Source organism: Rutidosis leptorrhynchoides, unplaced genomic scaffold (assembly GCF_046630445.1).
Source record: "Rutidosis leptorrhynchoides isolate AG116_Rl617_1_P2 unplaced genomic scaffold, CSIRO_AGI_Rlap_v1 contig66, whole genome shotgun sequence".
Taxonomy (NCBI): domain Eukaryota; kingdom Viridiplantae; phylum Streptophyta; class Magnoliopsida; order Asterales; family Asteraceae; genus Rutidosis; species Rutidosis leptorrhynchoides.
The window spans coordinates 56,821-74,520 of NW_027266859.1; the positions used below are offsets into that span (position 1 = coordinate 56,821).

A 17,700-nucleotide genomic window follows, 5' to 3' on the forward strand; every position below is an offset into this window, starting at 1 on the left:
TAACTGAAAATAGGGAGTTGGAAAATACTCAATCATCGTCGGAATCATCATCATCGTTCTCCTCCTCTTGACGCAAGTGCTCACATCTACTCAGAGTGGCCTGGAGCTCCCACTTAAGCCGCTCCATCTTGCCATATAGGCCAGCCAACTCCTCCTCACGTCGCGCCTCACGCGCCAACATCGCCGCCTCTCGCTCCGCATCACGTCTAGCCCACTCAGCATGGTCCTCCTGTAGACGTCTCGATATATCATCAACTATCAAGCGGCGAAAGTCATCAAAAGTAGAGGGAGGTGGAGCGGATGTAGATACGCCTATAGCAGGATAGGACGATGACGATGCTCCCCTGAAGAGCTCCGATCCATAACTGCCGAATCCATACGGCCATGTTGAGCTAAAGTTCGGGAACGTTTGACTAAGAGATGACATGGAAAAAAATTACTTATTAGTAATAAGATAAAACTATCAATCGTAATACGATATAAGATAAATACGTATATGTTGAAATTATCTCAACTTGTCACGCCGCATCCAATACAACCGAAGATTCATCCTTCTTATGATTAGTATAGACGAAGGTTTGGTCAATCCGCACCTCACCGTGCACTTCTTGCTGAAAAAAAAATATTGACAGCATGACAACATAACCATCATAATTAACCATATTTCCCAATCAGCTCAAACATATAAACATTTATATTCCCAATCACACAAAGACATATATAAATATTTATATTCCCAATCAAACAAAGACATATATAAACATTTTCCCAATCAACTAAGAACTAATATGGAAGATGGATTATTTACATATCAGATGCCTATGAGTCTCATCGATACTGATAGGGCCATATGTGTGGGTATCGAGATATCTCTCGATATCTTCCCCACCCCTCATGTTCTTGCATCACTGGGCTAAAACTGCATCGGCTTCCTCCGACTCCCAGTGCTCTAGATAGCTATTGCATGCCTCGTCGGTTGGCCACCACTTAGGTTTTGCTTTATGTTGGAGCTTCTTACAATCACCCATGAAATCTCTAAATCTGTCTACACACTTCCTCGCCCACGCCCTCCTAATCTTGGGCAACTCCTCCAGAGGGACGTGCGCCAACTTCTTCTGCAATAAAAGAAAATTTATATCAAATATCATGAGCAAAAGTGTTAAATGAATAAATTGCGATACATATAAAGTTAAGAAATAAAGATACATTCCATAAACTTGAACCAATAAAAATCCTTCATCTCGTCCGAGACTTTACCCTAAGAATATCCGGGGGATCAAGTCTGCCTTAAAAGTATTGGTGCAAGCGGTGGAACACTCATAAGATGGCAGAAGCCTACAAATAATGAAACTTGAACTTAATAAGATAATGGACACGCTCACCGTCCATTCTCTGAAACCGTAACCCTAAGACCTCCAGTCCGAATAAGAGGTGCCCCCTGAGATCTCGGATGAGGAAGTTGTGGAAGGATATGGAATCTACTCACGGTAGATGGGGCATCACCTGGTGTCGAGAGACCATCATCTGGTGTTAGGGCAGAATCCTAATCGGATGAAGGGGTAGTACCACTAGATGATGGATAACAGGTGCGCTCATCAAGATGTATCTTCTGATCTTGATGGTGGCTCGACTCGAGGACGTCATGATGTCGACGTCTCTCTGATCCGGTCGGTCGGTGCTGGGTCGGAACATGAATACGTCCTAGGCCTCGAGACCCTAGTGGAGCCGACCCTCCACTCTGAGAAGTATGGCCTCCACACGATGAGAAAGCTATTGAGGCGAGCCTTTACCTCCTCGTGAACCTGAAGAACGTCTGCTACTCATCTGTACAAGAATTTCATCATTATCAATTTTATTCTAAAATACATTTCAAATTACAACAACAAATCTAAAACACATTACTTATAATACATTCAATTTTGTCATTACAACTTCTTTACCAATAAGTTTTACAAGACTATAGCTACATAAAAAGTTTATCATCATCAATATTGCGTGAGTTAAATTTCATCATTATCAATTTTATTCCTAAAATACATTCCAAATTACAACAATAAATCTAAAACTACATGACATATACTCAAAACAATAACCATAACGTAACAAAATTAAACAACCACAACATACCTAACATTTAACATACTAATATTACATTATATTCAACTAAATAAATATTTTAATAAAATTATACCCTACTGCCAGACAAAACTAACGGCGGTAGAGCAGAGACAGGAGGCGGGCGGCGGTTTGGATGGCGGGGGACTAGAGCGGGGGCTGCCAAACTCGTCGGAACAGAAAAATAATCAAAATAAAACAAATTAATTGTGTATATACTAAAATAAAAGGGAAAATCGAAAAAAACAAGGTTTTATACCTTCAATCGACGATTAAGGACGCCGGACGAAGAACAGAAGCGACGGCGGCGTCAAAATCACCCTCTGTTGGTCTGGGAAGAATGGCAGCCGGTGAGGGTTGGCGGTAGTGTGGTTCAGTGGCCGTGAGAGAGAGGGAGAGAGGAAAAAAATACGGTGGCGGAGCGAGTTCCGGTGAGAGAGAGAGACACGATCGGTTTTGTGAGGGAGACGAGATGCGGTCCCAGATCTATAATGTGAAATACCGACGCAAGAAAGAGTGTCGGTATACTTGCGTCGGTATTTCACCGTCTGCCACGTGTCACCGCCTGATTGGACCGCTTTGTCCGTCAACTTGACCAAAATACCAACGCAACTACCGCGTCGGTATAGTATTTTCAGGTGGCAATTTTCTAGCCCAACAAAAAATACCGACGCAATTAAAATTGCGTTGGTATATTGTGTCGGTATTTTCTATATACCAACGTAATTGTCTGTGTCGGTATTTTCTATAAACCGACTTAATTGTCTGCGTCGGTATTTTTGGTTCGGTATATTAATTCTCTCGCGTAGTGAATTGCACTAGATATGGTTCAATCTAAGCACTTGATTCTTTTCTTAAATTGTGCACTCTTTAGTTCTAGTCAATCTTAATCGTAGATTAATATCTCAATGCTTGTGATAGGTCTAAGCATTAATCATTACTCTATATTCTTTTTATCGGATTAGAAAAGATTACATATGGTAATAAAATAAAGATAATGAATAAGAATATTCTATGGATATCTACCAAATAAATATGTTCAGAACACTCTCCCTTGGATATCCATTAAATATGCACTTGTACTTCCTTTTGATATTTATTTTATGCCTCATAAAGATTTTACTAGTAAAAAACCTCATGAGGAAAACCTAGTAAATGAAAAGTATACCATTATATATTTCTAAGAAAACTTGCCTTATTAAAAACTTTATTTATGAAAATTCATTGGGATAAAATCTAAGTTAAAGAAAAAGAGTAAGATATAATTTAATCTCCCCCTCATGACGGTACTACTTAATACTTTTGAGTTGACGCTTCTCAACCTCGTATATCAATTTTCATGTGATGTCTTGATAAATATATCCGTGATATCAGCACTTGTATATCATTAACGTCGTCATTCTTTTGAAGATTATGAAAGTAGAATAATTTTCGGCTAAATATTCTTCGTCCTATCACCTTTATTATATCATTTCTTTTATAACTAAATAATGCAAGTTGCGTTATCTTTACTATTGAAACTAATCCGCACATCTTCTGGATATGTTAAATTAGTGATCATTTACAAACGCTTTCTTATTTGGCAAATATAAATTCTTTAGTAAATTATTGGACGGACAACTCTATAAATTAAAATATTTTCTGCTCAATATCCTTGTTTTCAATATGCTTGAGGTAAAAAAAGTATAACATGTATGTTATATAACTATATATTCTATCTTGAATAAGTATACTCTTTTTAAGTTATGCATGTATAATTTTGATGTATAGATTTTGGGGAGTTTTTCTTTTACTATTAATCTTTATATGCATGCATCTTTATATGCTTCATGCATTTTAGTGATTCATCATTCAAGCATTGATATCTTCAACATTTCACATATATCAAATTATCAAATTGGTTATAACCACATCTATAAAGTGCAATTCAATGTTTATACATATACCCACCAATATAATACTTGTATCTAAAGAAATTTTATTCACCAAAAAAGCTAATTTCTTATTTATTGTCATACATAATAATTTGTAGCTTTAAATACTTGGAAGAATATGGACTATTTGTTCCAAAGTTCTTCATGTTTCATCCTTTGTGCCTCCGTCATTCTGGAAGTGTCCATCGATAGAACTTTTAATGTTTTGTTGAATTTCATTGCTTCTGCGTGTTCCTTTATTGCATCTGCTAACTTGTCAAGAGCAAGGATTTTTTTCGATTCCAAATTTATCAACTCTTGTGTATAAGGATTTGCTCCATCCTGTTTACCTTTTGCCTTCCTCTTCGCCGCCTTTTGTCCAATTAGACGGTCCCTGTTCACGTCATCATCCACATTGGATGAGGATGTATAAGCTCCAAAATCCGATACTTTGGTCCTTTTCGATGAATTTCCACTTTCCCTCATCTTTTACCTTTTCCCACCAATGTTCCAACTTAGATTCTCTACCTTTCTCTTGATAGTAGAACTCTTTTGTCTTGTTCATTACTTGTTTAGCATTCCATCCGCTTCCCCTCAAGTCACTTGCTCGCTTGTAACAGCCGCAAAAATATGTGATACTTGCATTACCCTTACTCCAATGATCCATGCATTGGCTTCTCGACCTTTCATGACCGCCAATTGTAGCAACATTTGCATTGAAGGCATTACTAATAGTTTTCCAAAAACTGTTACCGGTTTGATCATTACTTGTTATTGGACCTTTAGAAGTGTCTAGCCAAATACTGAAGATCTTCAGCATTGCTCCATAACCTTTTTCTGCTTGTAGTCTTCCCGCCTTCGATCACTTCAAACTCGGAATCTTCTTCATTATTTAAGTCAATAGTTTTCAAGCCTCTTAAATGGGAGATTGATTGACATAAAAAGGAGGATCTTGATTCTGATTCGTGATCAGAATTTGACGTTCCAATTTTGGGAACTTGATTATGATTTTAAGGGAAAAAACTAAGATGGATAGACTGAATGTGTATGAAAATGAAAAGAAAAGTATGATATTTATAGTGAAATAATAATATTTTTATTTAAATATATATGTAATTTTTTTTCTATTTAACGTATATATTTATAACGTTCCAATGTTAACGTATATAAATATAAATGTTGCTCCTCTATGCAATTTCACATACATGATTTAATATTGATTTTCTTAAAAAAAAGTTTGAAAAGAAAACGTGTGTGAGAGACAAATAAATTTAAAAATAAAAATAGGCTCCACTAATTCCTCAAGCATTGATGATCTTAATCCTCCACTCACTCTACCCATTCCTCTCTACCTCTCTCATGCCATGTCACCATTTCATTGCCTCCAATCCTCTTGATACACTTGTTCTTAATAGGATGCACTGCAGAGTACGATTTATAAGACTTATATCAATGTGTCATTTGATCCTCTCATCTTCATGTGCATAATGTTTTAGGCGCCACCTTCCATTTTTAAGAGGTTCAAAATTTCTATTTCATTACAAAACATTAGATACGTGTGTGTATATATATATATATCAATTACAGTAGTACTCAATATTGATATAATTACTTAATAAAAAAATTATTGATATATTTATTACATATATTGTAATAGAAGTAAGAAAAAATTTATTTATAGTAAAGATGAGTAGCAGAATGAATTAATGACTACGAACTTTTGGCCAAAGTGGTCAGCCTTGAGAAAGAAATAGGAAGGCTTTACGATGAGTCCTCCGGTCCATGGGAATATGTATTGGAAAATCAGATTCATCATGGCTACTACGAACCAAACGCTTCCATTCCCAATCTTAGCCGAAATTAGGTTTAGACGTGACAAAGATGCTACAGTTCTCTCAGGTAAAACAACCACCTAAAACCTAGTTATGTAGAATTGACATTCTACTTCTCTTTCGTGCAATCATGTGTCTGAGTTAATAGAGAGGAGAGGTTCGATAGTGGAGCGGAGTTTAACCATCACGAAATAAGGAGAAGATAATTTGAAGAAGAAAAGCTACGAGGTTTGCATGTTTCTTCTTTATCTAACCATGACTATGTCGAATCAAATGTTCATGGATTTGTTTAATGCGATTAATATATAATTCCACTGCCTATATGATCATGTTTGATGATTGAATCGCATGTTAATTCCCTTCAACTGGTATCAGACCGGTATTTGATTCACTTAGATTCGATATGGTTTTACGCTTTATGTATATATGCGATATATATTGATTATGTGTTGACTGAGAACATGATAATCGTTGTTTCACATGTTTCTATGTTGTTTATGTGTTGACTGAGAATATGATATGATGTTTCTATGTTGTTTACTGTGTGATAATGATTATGCATAATTTATGGTGATTTAATAAAGAGAATCGTATTGATATGATCCATAAGGATCCGGGACCCCCGAACTGCTCTGCGTAGGGTGATTATGTGAGCGTTGACGATATGTTGTTTTTGTTATATGCTCACGTGATTTTATCATTAACTAAAAGTTGTATGTTTATTTTTTTGGGCGTGCACTTGTAGTAAATATGCTGACAAAAAGCTGAGAAAAAGGCCAAAATGAAATACTTTCATCGAATGGAAAATGAGAGATTTTTTATCTTAGCTGCAGAATTTGAAGGAGTTGTGATAAGCCCTTATTTTTCGAATAAACTTATGTTTGTGAGTACTAATATATTTATCCTCTCGGTATAGCACGAGGAGCATGGAAGAGATCCAACCCAAGCCGAAATGTTCCTCATGACGAGGTTAACGAATGGAAGGATGTAGATAATGAAACTTTGGGAACAATTGTAAGTCGAATAGTAATTGACATAGCTGAAATGTTCCTAGTGATTGATGCATTGAACTATATTAATTTTTTTATTATAATAAAAGCTTGTAACAATTTAGGAAGATGGAAAGAATGATATAGAAGCCTTTCAATGTGTCTTCAGGATAGAAAGCTCGAGCGGGTCTGCTGTGGAGGGAGGATTTTGACTCCTACCATGTTGAGGGAAACTCTCTATAGGCAAGAGCAGGAGGCCAAGTATGAAGTAGAATTGGCGGTAATGCAACAGAAGCAGAATGAGTTTGAGGAGAAGCAGAGGCAACTTGAAGAGAGGGAAGAGTAAAGAGCACGGGAGTTGAGGGAATTGGCAGAGAGGGAGAGGGAGAGAGAAGAGAGGGAGAGGGTGAGGGAAAAAGAACATTCTGGGTTTAGGAGCTTGTTGAGGCAAGTTATAGAGAAGGGAGGGTTAGATTTAAGTGGGATTGCTGGGATTGATGCCTTGTTGTCACTATCGACTCTAAAGAATGCAAATAGTGCTCTACGTTCTTCCATAGGGATCAATGATTATGGCCATGAGGTTAGTGCGTTCGACTCCATTGACAATGCAGGATGTGAAACTAAAAGTTAATTTTTGGCTTGAGGTTAATTTTTTGTTAAATGATAATGGCTAACAGTTTTTTCCTTGAACAAGGCTATAAGACTCCAATAATGGTAAACTATTGTATTTACCTCATATTTCAATAAAAACAAATGGTACACTTTAAGACTTTGAGAAAATTTTATCATGGTTAAGTGTTTTGGCCTGAATTATTATCCGTGGAATTTTTAAAATGGTTAACTGTCTAGCCTTAACTATTAACTATGGCGTGTGGAATTTTGATGTCTTGAGATGTATTTGACTTTCAGGTAGCTCGTCCTCATAAAGAGTATCAGAGCCATAATGACGAAGCCGATGATCATTAGTCCGTAGGGAAGAACGTAGATATTTTGATAGTCGTACAGGATGGACCACAATTTTTTGTTGACAAAAGGAGCAGTAGAACAAATTTGTAGACATTATACGACGTATTATAAGTAAATATTAAATTGTTTTTTTAATTTAATAGTTAGTTAATTAGTAGTAGTAATTATCAATGCATGCAGGTGCCTTCGGAAATAAGAATTAGAATGTGGTTGTAGTACATGAATATGCCACGATTTATAAGCCATGGTATTAATGAAAAGGAAACATGCCAATTATTTGTGATAAAACCATGGTCAAAAAATTCAACATTTCCACGGTTATATAATCGTTGCGCAAACAATGACAATGTACATCCCAGCTAAAAAACCGTGGCATTCTACGGCCACGGCTAAAAAATCGTGACATAAAAGTGGGAAACTGTTTAACCTGGATGGATATTTAAACACCACGGTTTTGTATGACTGTGGTGAAAAATGGAAGAAAACCGTGGCGTATACCTCAGGCTACGGCAGCAAATTTCACGGTTCAAAACTGTGCCGTAAAGTCAAAATATCGTGGCCTATTCTTTACGCCACGGTTATTTTGGCATTAGGCCACGCTTATCAGGCCGTGGCCGTATCAAGATTTTCTACTAGTATTTTTTTATCTTTATTTCCTTTTATGCTTCATGTCTTCATTCTCCCTATCTCTTTGAATCTTTGTCTTGGTGAGGACATCTTCAATTCATAGTCTTTGATTTTGCTACCTTGGCAATCCTACATGATTTGATTAAGGAGATTTCGTCCGTTGATGTTTCCAATGTGGCAATCCAAGTGATGCTTCTTATTTGAACTTCCATGCCTCGTGAGACTTGATGATTTCGTTATGTTTTATATTTTAATTAACACAAACAAATGTTAAAAAAGACTAATACATAAAATGTCATAATGTTTTTATTCAATTGATATATTTATAACCTACTCTAATTTATTACTACAATGTGCTATGTCAGAAAGTGACAACCTAGTTATACATGTGTCTAATCGAATTATGCAAATGCCTCCATATAACACATGTCTTAATAAAACTCCTCTTATGCAAGTCGGAGACTTGAAGGCAAGAAGACATTATTTTTCATTTGGATGTCATTTTCGAAATATGTAAATCAATATCGGAGTGTATAATTTGGACATTGGATATTTATTTATGTGAATATTTTTATCATTTATATGTTTTATGTGATGACATATTTGTTGCATGTAAAATGCTAGATTGAATTAGAGTAATTCAATTACATGTTCGAAATGATGAATCTTGGATTTTCGCTGCGCATTAATTAATCATGTGAGAGTTATGTGATAAACTTTGCCTAAACCGAAGAAAAGATAAAAGTCCGCTAATTACCATACTGCCACGTGTTGCCTGAATATGATGTCCACATGGATATGATCTTTAATACGATCTCTTATAGGATCTTGCCCTTGATTTCCTCATGAAGTCATGAGTGGTCGAGGGTGTTTAAAATGATCGAAAGAACGAAGGTCCCTGGGGTAGAAAAGATTCTCGACGGAACTCGAAGAAATAAGAAGGTTAGTTACGAAAGCTCGAGGGAAGTCAAGGACGTTTCTAACAAAGCTCGAGAGTAAAATTGCTAAAATATTTTGCAAGTGCTCCGTAGTAATTTCAAGTAAGTGTGAAAAATGAGAAGTGAAAAACCCTTATTTATATTAGGGTCCCAAAGTATGGTACAATAACAACACCAATGATGAAGAGTTGTGAAGTCTATCAAGAGTCGTACCTTTTATGCTTCCTGAGGGTGAAGGTGTCAAATATGGAAAGAGGCAAACCGATCTGAAATCCAACCGACTTAGTTCAAATCTTGACCTGGTCTAATCAAAATTTTGCTCAGATCTGTGCCAATGCCAATTCCCTCATATATCTTCCAATTCCCACACTCCCTAGCCAGATGCCCCTATGGGCAAACAATGCTCGCGACCGCTCGAGACCCAGTTGAGTGTATGCGCGCTTGGCTTTGAATAACACCAACTCCGAGACCAAGAGAGCAAGATCTCAAAGACTTGCCAAGTGTTTGAGCATTTGAACTTCACACTTAGTCAAAATTATGATTCATGAAGATCCTCACCAAAGTGCTAGAAGATAACATTCCATCATACATGATCAAATCATGTGGAGCTAGACAAGGATAACCCTCTTTTGGCCCTCATTGATGGCGGACTCACTCACGCCAAGGCGCCACTCAACCCCACTCACTCATGTCAACCAAGTTCCATGAGAATCAAAGACCCCACACATGTCGCGACCCGTACGGATCTCGACTTGAGGGCAAAATATCTACATAAATCCTGTAGAAATATCTCGAGGCTCTCGACTGCGCATCTGACCAAGGTGGAGATCCTTCGATACACCTCTCGTGAGATTTGCAGGCGATGCTTCATTAAGCACATGATCAGGTTAGAAGTTCATAATGCGAACATTCCTGACATCATACTGCCTACGCTCTAGAGTGCACCAAGGCCTAAGCGTCATGAAAGTCTAAGATGAGTAATATGTCTTCCATAAAAATCATGGCTTCTATACAAGAAAGGGGTCAAACGATATGGGCTAGGTTTCAGGCCATGTCTCAGGCCCGATCGGTATCTAACAGACATGCGTACTCGAAGGCATATAGGTATTTATGGGTCCAAATATATGTCTATATAAACCCCTCAATAAATGAGCACTATCAAGTAACCATTAGACAATAAATTCTCTTTCTATCACAAGAAAGGCAAATCATACACTCACACGTGGACCCATTTCATACGAAGATATGTCCAAGATCTTAGGGTCTTGGGTGAGCCTTAGATCACAACCTAGAGCGTAGACGCTTAAATATCGTCGTCGACACCTTGTGTCTCTAATCTTCAGGAGAACTCGCAACCAGTCATCTCAACATCCCACTCTTCTTAGACTCGTCTTATCCTTGGATGAAACACACTTGGTCTGATATTTATGGATTCATAAAATTGGCTTTTTTGTGCTTCCTAAAGAAAATGCCATACTATCAAGTCACATCCTTGTTCGCACAAAATTGAGTTTCGTCAATTGCCAATAAAACAAGTCGGCACTAGTAGAAAATGGGGCTAGCACCACGCAACACGTCTCCACGGCTGAAAATCGTGGCGTAAAGCTATCCATAATCACAGTTTTTTGAATGTGGTTATAAAAAACCGTGGTGGTAGATACTTTACGCGACGTTTTTCTAGCAGTGAAGAATTTATAAGTAATCTACGGTTAGAAAAGAGTGGCGATAGATACTTTACGTCACGCTTTTTAAAGCGTGGCCATATAATTGAGAGATTTTTTAAAAAAATCATTTTACTTCATTCTCTCCTCAAACAGAAGAAATCCATGAAAACAAAATGATAACCTCTCTCTATCTCTCCCACAAATTAACTTCATAAAAAAAAAATCTTCCCCACGAATTCATTTATTTCCCTTCTCTAATTTAAAAACCCTAAAAAAATCTCGGTTGGATCAAATTCCCAAATCGATTTCGTGCAAAATCAGAAGATTATAATATGTTTGCAGGTGGAGGTGATGATGTTTCTCGAGGTTAGATCCGCCGCCTCCAGCTAGATTCATCGCTGCGACGCCGTCGTCCACTCTCCCTCTTCGGATGAACGTCTCGAAGCTTGTGCTATCGTCAGTTCGTCCTCTCACTATTACCGTTCGCGGCTCTCTGATCCAGTTCGAACCCAACCCGAGTTCCTCCTCAATCGTCACAAACATGCGAGTTCTTCCTGGACTTTCTTTAGCTCTTGTGGGTTTTTCATTAGCTCTGCCATTGCCTACTAAATTGCTGATGCCACTGTTTCATTTCCACCAAACATTACATCCTTCAAATTTGTATCAAGATCAAAAGTTATTTTAAAACATAATTTTAGATATACATGCATGGAAGATCAATCTAAAGAAAATTATTTATCATAGAAATGTAAAATTGACCAATCAGATATCACTTGAGATTTTCAAATTTAAGGCATCAAATATTTATAATAATTTAAGGGGAAAGTATATATTTTGTACTCTTATTTACAGATCCAGAGGAATTTCATCTAGTGAGTTCGACGAGCATACAAGTACAAACATTTCATATATGGATTAAATAAAATGTTACTTATTCTCATTAGATAAATAAAAGTAACTTCAAAAAAGAATAAATAAATAAAATTTGACTTACCATGATAAGAGCTTTGATGTTATCTATAGTGAACTTAGGAGAGGAGGATTCTGAATCGTCAATATTTGGATCTTCAAAATAAAAAGTTAACAATTCATCAACCATATCCACATCCTTAATTTCATCTTCAGCTATACTACTAGATTTGTTTAGGCTAGAATGTGTTGCAATTTTATTCGATACAAGACACTCAATTTATAATAGAATGTGTACAATACAAATCCTTTACTAATAAGGATTATAGCCTATTCTAATTCTATATGTAGGAGGATAAGAAAATAGAAATATAAATACAATAAGGACAACTGATGAAAGTAATGGGGCCTGAGCCCATCTGCTATTACCACCCCTCAAATGGGCTTTCGTCTACACAAGCCCAATTTGGACTTCAGAAGCAGGAAATGAGATCGAGAGAGGGGTTTGGTGAGAACGTCAGCCGTCTGGTCGTCGCCAGCAACGTGAGCCACGCGGAGTTTGCCGGCCTGAATGAGATCGCAAAGAAAGTGAAAATCTATGGCAATATGCTTCATTCGGCTGTGAAATACAGGGTTGGAGCTTAGTTGCATTGCTCCAATGTTATCGTAGTAGATATTCGGCGGCTGAGGAACGACACAGTGAAGCTCGACGAGAAGATGACAGATCTAGGTGAGCTCAGCGGCGGTGTTGGCGACGGACTTGTACTCCGCCTCTATCGAAGAGCGAGCAACTGATCGTTGTTTCTTGGAGCTTCATGAAATGGGATTCCGGCCAAGGAATACAATATAAGCACCGGTGGAGTGAAAATCATCTTTGTCTCCTGCCCAATCAGCATTAGAATAAGCTCGAAGAAGAAAAGTTGTTGATTGATCTGTGAAGGCATGAAGTGTCGAAGGAGATGATCAAAACAATTGAATTCCATCATCGATGGAACCTGCTAAGTAACGGAGAAGGCGTTTTACAGCAAGCCAATGGTCAGTCGTCGATCGATGAGTAAATTGGGACAACTTATTCATGGCAAAAGCAATGTCTGGATGAGTCAATAACAGGTACTGTAAACTCCCAATAATTTTTCGATATTCAGTTGTGTCAAATAAAGTAGTGCCTGAGTTGAGAGTCAGAGTAGGCGAGCTTGCCATAGGTGTAGTAGCTGGTTTTGCATCTATCATGTTTGTGTGATAAAGCATATCCTAGATATACTTTTTCTAAGATAGTAAGAGACCATCAACATTAGAGATGACCTCAACACCTGGAAAGTAATGTAGTAATCCCAAATATTTGATAGAAAATTTGGTAGCTAATACTGTCACGTATTGCTGAATCAGATGTGTACTACTGCCTGTGATGATTATGTCATCGACTAGACGACTAGAAGGACCGTCCCTACAGCAGTATTATGTATAAAAAGAGACGTATCTGATTATGAATTTGTAAAGCCTGATGTAGTAAGAAAGTTTCGGAGAGCTTGGTACCAGGCTCTTGGAGCTTGCTTTAGACTGTAGATGGCTTTTTGCAAGTGACAAATATGAGTAGGATTATCTGAATCAATAAAACCTGGTGGTTGTTGCATATAGACATTTTTCGATAGAGGTCCCTGTAGAATGCATTATTTACATCAAGTTGCTTGATTTACCAACCATGAGTTAATGCAATGCTAAGAATAATATGAATAGTGGTTGGTTTGACAACCGGACTGAATGTCTCTTGATAATCAATTCCAGGTCTTTGATTGAACCCTTTGGCAACAAGTCGTGCTTTGTATCGATGAATGGTGCCATCGGAGTTCCATTTGATCCGAAAATCTACTTACAGCCGACGAGATTGTGAGCATTGCTGGCCGGAACCAAATTCCAGGTACCATTCTTAACTAAAGCATTAAATTCTTCAGAACAGGCCTGCCGCCAATATGGATGTTTGAAAGCTTGAGTAATGGTAGTTAGTTCGTAATCTGTCTGAGTACTAAGCTGTGTAGACAAGCATAATTTCTATATAGGCTTTGAGATATTATTCTTGCCACGAGTTACCATAGTACGATTATTAACAATAGTTGAGTTTTATATCAAGTTACCTATAATAGGGGCTGCCGAATTCTCTGGAGCAGCAGCTGGAAGGCGAACATGTCGAGACGTGTATATGCATGAACTTGTCGGCTCTAGACAGTAATAGCCACTTTGACTATGTGAATAACCTAGGAAAATGCATGGTTTTAGACCTAGGGTCTAGTTTGTCTCGAACATAGGGTCTCAACCAGGGGTAACATAAGCATCCAAACACTCTAAGTTTTGCAAAATTCGGTTTTTCTTTAAATAATCACATGTATAGACTGATCATGTCATGTTTAGGTAAAGGCATACGATTAATCAAGGAACTGTTGTAATAAATGCATTAGACCAGTAAATTTTCGGCATAGAGGCATGAGATAATAAGGCTAGACCAATTTCAGCTATGTGTAGATGCTTTCTTTCGGAGAGCCCATCATGTTCCAGTGTGTGGGGTGGTGATGTTCTAAAGGAAATACCATTAGTTGCTAGGAATTCATTCAAGGCTATGTATTCTCTCCCATTATCCGAGTAAAGTGTCCTGATTTTAGAGTTAAAAAAGTTTTCAACTAAGCATTTAAATCGAATGAAAACTTATTTTACTTCTGATTTAAATTTTAATGGATAAAGCCATGTATATTTAGTAAAGTGATCAATAAAAATGACATAATGCTTAAATTTATCATGTGAAATTTCAGGTGAAGTCCAAACATCTGAAAAAATAATTTCGAGAGGCGATGACGATTTAAGAGTAGAAGTTGAAAAAGGTACTTTATGACTTTTATGAACCAAGCATGCATTACAATAAGAATCATGCGAACTAGACGACGCTATGAGATAAAATTTCTTTTACAATTGGTGTTGCAGGATGGCCTAACCTAGCATGCCAATTGATGGGAGACGAAACTGTGGTCGGACAGGCAAGAGGAGATGACAATATCGGCCACTCATAGACGCCATTCCTAGGTGCGCCTCGGAGAATTGGAGTTCCCGTTGTAAGTTCCTTCACAACAAAAGAAATTGGTGAGAATTCAATAGATACTTGGTTAGTAGTACACAATTGATAGATAGAAACTAAATTCTTTTGCATGGTAGGGACACAAAGAACATTGTTAAGTTTTAATTTTTAGTTTATAGTATGAATATTAGTACTACCAGTATGACTAATACACAGATCTGTACCGTCACCTATCATGATATCTTCCTGACCTTTGTAAGGTGTGTGTAGGGATAGATTATTCAGATCGGCGGTGACGTGATGAGAAGCACCATTGTCAAGAAGCCAGGAAGGAGTATCGGTGGGAGGAGCAGCAGTGGCAGCAAAATTAACTGTCGGTTTCCATGTAGCAGGCTGATCGGAATTGGGTGCAATAACTTTGAAGGTAGGACATCTCTTTGCACTATGACCCTGTACACTGCAAAGTTGGCATTTGCCAAGATAACCTATGCGGCCAGAATTGGTGGAGTTCCGGTTCTGATTGTTAGATTGCTGATTAGTAGATATGGTGTTGTAACTCTGATTATTGTTTCTAGAATTCTATTATGTGTACAGCTGTGTTGAAGATCTAGAATTTTGCTGTCCCTGTACACGCCAATTGTTATTTTGATAATAGTTCTTATTAGAATTCTTACCACTTGAGTTCTGATGTGCATAATGGCTGTGGCAGGGAAGTGTGATTGGACAGTAGGTGGCATCTCGGCCTCAGCAATGATGAGTTTTTCCTAAAGTTCGTCAAAAGAGATCGGAGTGTCCCTAGCATTAACATTAATGATGACTTGACGATATGACTAGTCCAAACCAGCTAGGACTTTGTCCGTGACATCTTCAGGATCCATGGGGGCTTTCATGTAGGCTAATTGATCAACTTTAATTCGGACAACCAACATATAATTAGTAATAGAGGACTGACCTTTGGTAAGCTTCTGAAGTTGACTTTTTACAGCCTTGATTTTACCTCTACTAGGTTGAGCATAAACTTTTTCAAGTTTATCCCAGGCTTCCTTGGAATTTTTGACAGAGGCAACAAACGGAATGATCTCGGGACTGAGAACAGTAAGGATGGCATTGAGAATGAGGTAATCATGTCTAACCATAGTTGGTATGCTAGATTTGGAGTGGTTGCATCGCCTGAGACGATCGTGGCTGGTGGCGCTGGTTTGGTTCCATCGATGAAACCAATAAGACCATGGCCCATAAATAGGCTATAAAACTGAATTCTCCATGCCATGTAATTGGTGGATGTCAGTTTGAGGGAGGCTTGCCCTAGAATATTGAAAGTGGTGAGATTGGCCATGTTGGAAGAGGAGGAAGCAGCGAGTGGTAGCGACATGGTGGACGATCAAGATGGTATAAGCTGCGAAGAAAGATAGGAAAATAAAAATTGTTGTTTGTGATGTTAGTCGAAGAGCTCTAACACCATAATAGATTTGTTTAGGCTAGAATTTGTTGCAATTTTATTCAATACAAGACACTCAATTTAGAGTATAATGTGTACAATACAAATCCTTTACTAATAAGGATTGTAGCCTATTCTAATTCTATATATAGGAGGATAAGAAAATAGAAACATAATACAATAAGAACTTGTATGGAACTGATGAAAGTAATGGGGCCTGAGCCCATCTGCTATTATCTACTACTTTTATTCTTTTTCACCAAGTGCTCATCTATGATATCCTCGATAAACCTATCGAGCGATGCTCGAGCATTGACCAATCTCTTACTAAATTCTTTTCCATTTATCCAACCCAACCAAGGTAGGAAATCTCCCAAATTAAAAGCTCCAAATAGTCTAGAAAACTCCTGTAAAATCTTCACAAACTCCTCTTGCCCTTTATTCGAAATCGAACCAAATGCTGATCTATAAGTTATGTTCATTGTCAAGTTAGAAGCTAACTCACCAATGTTGACCGTCAACCCTACCAGGCCCATCACATTCTAGACCGTTGAGTTGACTTCTTCTTGGACCGAGGCCCAAGATTCGGCCCGTTTATGGCTAAATACTTTCATCATACAGATCTTCCTCATTTGACGCCAAAATGGGCCGTAATGAGCAAAGGCCATATCGGCCCAATCATACGTCAAGTAAGTTATCGCCGAATTTGCTGGCCGATTTTAGAAAATAACGTCTTGGGTTTAGAAGGACCTCACATGCGATTTCCGGCGACGAAATTGCGACAACATGAATCCGACCCATACGAAGGTGGAACAGGCCACCATAGATTTTGGCCAGATGAGCAAGACCACGATGGGTGAGTTGGCCCATCATCGTCAAGTTACCAATGATTGGATAGCCTTTTGGGCCTAGAGGGTATGACAACTTGCCATGAAATTGAACTGAGAAAGTAACGCAAACAAGCAGAGAAAGAAGAAGGAAAATCAAGGATAAAGGTTGTAATAGAGATTGCAAAAGTTGAACAAAAACCATGTTAATAATTTCCTAAGACCCAGGAATGTTTTTGAGGGCTTTTATACTGAGAGAATTGGTTCAGAGTTGGTATGAATATTAGCGATAACAGAAAATTAAAAGTTTTTTTTCCCTAAGTTGACATCATAGCCTTCTAGTACTTGGCTTATATAATCAATATTTAACAACCATTAAGTTATGGTCTATATTAAACCATTTTAGGAAAAATTCATATACAGA

The 17,700-nt window shown here is 37.7% G+C and overlaps 1 pseudogene; it reads right to left on the reverse strand.

Moving 5' to 3' along the window:
• Positions 1 to 10,147: 10,147 nt before the first annotated feature.
• LOC139884983 (cytochrome P450 84A1-like) lies at positions 10,148 to 17,481 on the reverse strand (annotated as a pseudogene).
• Positions 17,482 to 17,700: the final 219 nt, after the last annotated feature.